Source organism: Bos taurus, chromosome 7 (genome assembly GCF_002263795.3).
Source record: "Bos taurus isolate L1 Dominette 01449 registration number 42190680 breed Hereford chromosome 7, ARS-UCD2.0, whole genome shotgun sequence".
NCBI classification, from domain to species: domain Eukaryota; kingdom Metazoa; phylum Chordata; class Mammalia; order Artiodactyla; family Bovidae; genus Bos; species Bos taurus.
Window position 1 is genome coordinate 87,559,844 of NC_037334.1, and position 6,989 is coordinate 87,566,832.

A 6,989-nucleotide genomic window follows, 5' to 3' on the forward strand; every position below is an offset into this window, starting at 1 on the left:
TATCACTTGTATGCAGAATCTAAAAATATATATTTATAGAAACAGAGAATAGATTGGTGGCTTCTGGGAGTGGGGGACCAGGTTGAGAATGGGTAAAGACAGTCAAAATGCACAAACTTCTAGTTATAAGACAAATACACCCTAGGAATGCAATATACAGCATAGTGTCTATAGTTAACAATACTGTATTATATACTTGAAAGTTGCTGAGAGTAGATCTTGAATGCTCTCACTACACACACACAAAAATTATAACTATGTGAGTTGACAGATGGGCTAACTAACCTTATGGTGGTAAACATTTCACAATGTATACATAATCAAATCACTATGCCATACACCCTAAACTTACACAATAGTATATGTCAACTGTATCCCAATAAATCTGGAAAAGAGATGCAAAAATTATTTGAAAGTGTCTCGTAATCAGCAGAAAAAGTGAAACTGCTCAGTCTTGAAAGGTAAGAAGAAGCCAAGGCTCCTCCAATGTTATACTCACAATCACCCACATTTGGCCTCCCAAAGGAAGAACCAGGAGATAAATAATATACGCTTGAGTTGACAGGTTGATATGGAAAACAGTTCATCTTGTGATGGTTTCTCTCAGTCAGAATTCAGTGGTTATTTCCCATCATAGTCTAATAACATGAAACGTAAGCAATCTTTTCACCAGTGTGTGCCCTTAGAAATGTGATTCAAGACAGTCAAGGTGCTCTTCAACATGTTTGCTTCTTTCCTTGATTATTTTTAAACTGGGTAACTTACATTTACAGTGACATTCAGAATGACTTTTTTTTCCCTTTCATCATACAAAAAAGAAAGGGGGGAATGCTTCCAAATCCTCTTGGAACAAACCTAGTTGGTCAATTAAGTGGTAAATAAATATTGTTGCCAAACTACCTTTACAGTATGACATAGAGAATACCTTTGTGTTTTTTAAAAAAATTTTTTAAAGCCCTACATTAACTCTCTGGGAGTTATGACATGGGCAAAATTATCAATAAAATCTTAGTGTTTATCAAAAGCCTCCCAGCTCTCTTAGAACCTTCCTGCTGCCACATTTGGATCTCGCTGCTCCAACCCCCCGGGCCTGTCCCATCCTTCCAGCCTGTGACCAGATAGCAGAGAAAAATTAATTACATATTTCCTTGCCCCGTACACAGTTTGAGGCAATAAAAAGATCAGAAAACATTTTAACAATGAGGGAACTCATGCACATCCAAGCCAATCAGACCAGTGCCAGGTTCTGGGAGGTAATCAGTGATGAACATGGCATCAGCCTGACCCACACCCATATCATGGAGCCAGACCGCATTTCCATGTACCAAATACAATGAAGACACAGAAGGCAAATATGTCCCTCATGCTATCTTTTTGGATCTAGAACCCAGGAGCATGGGCTCTGTTCTCTCAAGTCCTTTTGGTCAGATCATCAGACCAGGTGATTTGTTTTTGGTCAGTCTGGGGCAGGCAACAACTGAGGCAAGGGCTGCCAGGGACCAGCCCCAGCTGATCCAGGGTATTCGAAGCGGGGATGGCGTCAGCGACCTATTTATTTAAATATTTTATCAAAGATATAAACAGTAATAGGATGAGGATAGCTCAGTAGGAAAATTCAGTGGAGAAAAGAGGCTGAGTAGCTTGGTTTACACGGGAGACCAATAAAACTTCAAGACAAGAAGTTTGCACCACTTATGTAGGCTGCAGGCGTCCTTCCGTTCTCCTGAAGGAGAGGAGACACTGAGGCCTCCCCGGTCGGATCTTAGAAGCCCAGGCATAATTAGCAAGCATGGCGGGTTCCGCACTCCAGATGGAGACTCAGCCAGAATTTGGGAGAGAGAACGACATGGGGAGACCAAGTTTTGGTGAACAAGGCCCGCACTTTATTTTCCAAAGTAGTTTTTATACCTTAAGTTGTGCATAGAGGATAATGGGGGAAGGAGTGGAGTCATGCAAGGACAGCAGTTCCTGGTCCTAATCAAAGCCAGGCTTTCAAACTTATCATATGCAAAAGTTCAGGTGAATTACATCATCTTCTGGCCAGGAGGCCTGTTAACATTTTAAGAAACTTTTCTTTCTCTAAAGGTGATTATTCCAAAGTCAGGCACCAGCCTCCAAAAAAGCATTAGACAAAGCTGCATTCCTATAGGGCAAAGGTGAGGTGGGCTCAATCAAGAAAAGAATTAACTCAAGGGTCCAAGGTTACAAACATTGAGGCTACTACTTACATTTCTATACACCCATTATATCAATCAATACACTGCCAAGGACACAGTAGGTAAGGGGTATGGAGACTTAGCAACAAACATTGGCCCAATAAATGAAAAACCCTTCACCAATACAATTTCTAATCAATCTTTTAACTACTCAAAGGAATCTGTGTGTAGACAGTTTAGAACATCTCCTGCCTCTCACAGTTGGGAGGCTCTGAACAATCACATGTGGCCGGAAAAACCTATTCAGGCAGGTTAGAGGATTTCCAAAGGAGTTTGTAGGTTAAACACTGTCACACCCAGGAATTATTAACTGGAGCTGTAAGCTAACTCTTTTTTCAGAGAGAGGTAGTGGGGGACAGCCCCCCATTAAGTCAGAGGTGTAGGTGAAAGCACAAAGCAGAAAGTAGGCAGACTCTGGTTTTGGGGGTAGATGCTCGAGAATTTCCAGCGGGACTCCTGAGGCTCGATCCCGCCTTTGCGTATGCCGAGCCTCCTTCCTCATGACCTTTGTCATGGGCGGAGTTCCTCATGCTGGCTCCTGGCAGTGATAGAATTCCAGTTGAGCTATTCCAGATCCTGAAAGATGATGCTGTGGGAAGTGCTGCACTCAATATGCAATATGCAATATGCACTCAATATGCAATATGCCGGCTCCCGGCAAAGGGCCATGATACAGAGGGGGCCAACATCATGAACACCCTCAGTGAGGTGCCCTCAAGCCAGTGTCTGGCACTGTGGTTGAGTCCTACAACACCACCCATCAGCTACTGGAAAACACTGATGAGATAGATCTACTGACAATGAGGCCCTTTACAATATCTGCTTCCACACCCTCAAGCTGACCTTGCCAACCCACAGGGACCTGAACCACCTCCTTCCAGCCTCCATGAGTGATGTCACTACCTGCCTCTGCTCCCTTGGCCAGCTCGGTGCCAACCTCCACAACCTGGCAGTCAACATGGTGCCCTTCCCATGTCTCCACTTCTTCATGCCTGGATTTGCCCCTCTGACCAGTCATGGAAGCCAGCAGTATCAGGCGCTCAGTGGGCCCAAGCTCATCCAGCTGGTCTTCAATGCCAAGAACATGACGGCTGCCTGTCACCCCCACCATGGCCGGTACTGAGCGGGTAAAAGGCAGGAAGGCCAGGGGTCCCCAAATGGAGGACACAGGCTGCAAGTATCAGACATTTTTTATCTCTCTCTTAAGCGGCAGGAGGAAACAAACTAGTGTTATATTTTTTCCCCTTCTCTATACAAAGAGGTTTCTCTTAAAACTTTGTGTTGCCATAATGACACCCGGTTCCACTTAACACTTCTCAAACCTTGAGCTGACCAATGCATTTTCCTTATGGAAATGTTTGTCTTAAGCTATGTTAATGTACCCTAGACTCTGTCTTCAAGTGGGTTCGCCTAAAGGCTCAGAACCAACTTGACAAACCAGTATGTTATGCTCATACATTATTCTCCTAATCTAAGTTAATGAAACTATATATTTGTATGGAAATCTGCCTTTCTTCAAGACTCATGTCAATTGTTTTATGGCCCGGGATGACTCACCTGGTGCCATTCTGAGTTTTGAGACATTTCCTTTGTTTAATTAGCAGACTGCTAGTAGCTATATAGTATCTGGCTAAAGACTAGCGGGGGGTACTCTATCTGCCACCTTCTGATGTCTATGTCAGATGCTTTCTCTATCTCTTTTATACTTTAATAAAACTTTATTACACAAAAGCTCTGAGCTACCAAGCCTAGTCTCTGGCCCTGGGTTGAATTCTTCTCCTCTGGAGGCCAAGAATCCCAGCATCTTTCATGGTTCAGCAACAACCTTTCAGTACCTCATGGTGTATGCTATCTTCTGTGGGCTAATATCCATGAAGGAGGTGGATGAGCAGATGTTCAACGTACAGAACAAAGTCAGAAGCTACTTCTTGGAATGGATCCCCAACAATGTCAAGATGGCCATCTGCAACATCCCATCCCATGGCCTCAAGATGGTAGTCACCTTCACTGGCAACAGCACGACCATCCAGAAGCTTTTGAGCACATCTCAGAGAAGTTCAATGCCATGTTCCACAGACAGGCCTTCCTCCACTGGTACACAGGTGAGGGAATGGATAAGATGGAGTTCACTGAGGCTGAGAGCAACATGAACGACCTCATCTCTAAACACCAGCAGTACCAGGATGCCACCACAGAAGAGGGGGAGGATTAGAGTGAGGAGGCCAAAAAGAAGGCCTAAGGCCAAGTCCCCATCATCTCAGGCTTCTCAGTCCCCTCAGCTTTCTTCCTCAATTGGCCCTTTCCTCACCCTCAGCATTTGTGTTTTCTGACTCTATCTTGTTTTTTGTTTTGGGTGAGCCAGGGTGGGGGTGGCCCAGCACAGCACCTGGTACATAATAAGGTGCTCAATAAATACTTATTGTTTGTTGAATGTTTCTCTCTTTCCACTCTGGGGAACCTAGATTTATGCTATTCTGGGTAACCCTGTATTTCCTTCAGGGGCCCACTCCTCCCATATGTCCAGTTAACATTCCCTCTCTGAGATTACTCTCAAGAAGCTAGGTCTCATCAAATCCCATTTAGAACAGGGTGCTAAAAACCTGGACAGATGACCACCATCTTAGGCCATGTGGCAGACCAGGAGAAAGGAAACCAAGGAGCATGTGCAAGTCCCTCCAAGGAAGGGGTTCAGTTCAGTTCAGCTCAGTCACTCAGTTGTGTCCGACTCTTTGCAACCCCATGAACTGCAGCACGCCAGGCCTCCCTGTCCATTACCAACTCCTGGAGTACAAATGAACATCACCAGATGGTCAACACCAAAATCAGATTGATTATATTCTTTGCAGCCCAAGATGGAGAAGCTCTATACAGTCAACAAAAACAACACCGGGAGCTGACTGTGGCTCAGACCATGAACTCCTTATTGCCAAATTCAGACTTAAATTGAAGAAAGTAGGGAAAACCACTAGACCATTCAGGTATGACCTAAATCAAATCCCTTGTGATTATACAGTGGAAGTGAGAAATAGGTTTAAGGGACTAGATCTGATAGATAGAGTGCCTGATGAACTATGGACTGAGGTTTGTGACATTGTACAGGAGACAGGGATCAAGACCATCCCCATGGAAAAGAAATGCAAAAAAGCAAAATGGCTGTCTGAGGAGGCATTACAAATAGCTTTGAAAAGAAGAGAAGCAAAAAGCAAAGGAGAAAATGAAAGATATAAGCATCTGAATGCAGAGTTCCAAAGAATAGCAAAAAGAGATAAAAAAAAAAGCCTTCCTCAGTGATCAATGCAAAGAAATAGAGGAAAACAACAAAATGGGAAAGACTAGAGATCTCTTCAAGAAAATTAGAGATACCAAGGGAACATTTCATGCAAAGATGGGCTCGATAAAGGACAGAAATGGTATGGACCTAACAGAAGCAGAAGATATTAAGAAGAGGTGGCAAGAATACACAGAAGAACTGTACAAAAAAGATCTTCACAACCCAGATAATCATGATGGTGTGATCACTCACCTAGAGCCAGACATCCTGGAATATGAAGTCAAGTGGGCCTTAGAAAGCATCACTATGAATAAAGTTAGTGGATATGATAGAATTCCAGTTGAGCTATTTCAAATCCTGAAAGATGATGCTGTGAAAGTGCTGCACTCAATATGTCAGCAAATTTGGAAAACTCAGCAGCGGCCACAGAACTGGAAAAGGTCAGTTTTCATTCCAATCCCAAAGAAAGGCAATGCCAAAGAATGCTCAAACTACCACACAATTACACTCATCTCACATGCTGGTAAAGGAATGTGCAAAATTCTCCAAGCCAGGTTTCAGCAATATATTAACCATGAACTTCAAGATGTTCAAGCTGCTTTTAGAAAAGGCAGAGGAACCAGAGATCAAATTGCCAACATCTGCTGGATCATGGAAAAAGCAAGAGAGTTCCAGAAAAACATCTATATCTACTTTATTGACTATGCCAAAGCCTTTGACTGTATGGATCACAATAAACTGTGGAAAATTCTGAAAGAGATGGGAATACAAGACCACCTGACCTGCCTCTTGAGAAACCTATATGCAGATCAGGAAGCAACAGTTAGAACTGGACATGGAACAACAGACTGGTTCCAAATAGGAAAAGGAGTATGTTAAGGCTGTACATTGTCACCCTGCTTATTTAACTTATATGCAGAGTACATCATGAGAAAGGCTGGACTGGAAGAAACACAAGCTGGAATCAAGATTGCTGGGAGAAATATCAAAAACCTCAGATATGCAGATGATACCACCCTTATGGCAGAAAGTGAAGAGGAACTAAAAAGCCTCTTGATGAAAGTGAAAGAGGAGAGTGAAAAAGTTAGCTTAAAGCTCAACATTCAGAAAACTAAGATCATGGCATCTGGTCCCATCACTTCATGGCAAATAGATGGGGAAACAGTGGAAACAGTGTCAGACTTTATTTTTTAGGGCTCCAAAATCACTGCAGATGGTGATTGCAGCCATGAAATTAAAAGACGCTGACTCCTTGGAAGGAAAGTTATGACCAACCATAAAGTTATGACCAATAGCATATTCAAAAGCAGAGACATTACTTTGCCAACAAAGGTCTGTCTAGTCAAGGCTATGGTTTTTCCAGTGGCCATGTATGAATGTGAGAGTTGGACTGTGAAGAAAGCTGAGCACTAAAGAATTGATGCTTTTGAACTGTGGTGTTGGAGAAGACTCTTGAGAGTCCCTTGGACTGCGAGGAGATCCAACCACTCCATTCTAATGGA

The 6,989-nt window shown here is 43.2% G+C and overlaps 1 pseudogene; it reads left to right on the forward strand.

The window, feature by feature from the left end:
- The first annotated feature begins 1,199 nt into the window (after positions 1-1,199).
- On the forward strand, positions 1,200-4,595 carry LOC104968976 (tubulin beta chain-like; annotated as a pseudogene).
- The last annotated feature ends 2,394 nt before the right edge of the window (positions 4,596-6,989 follow it).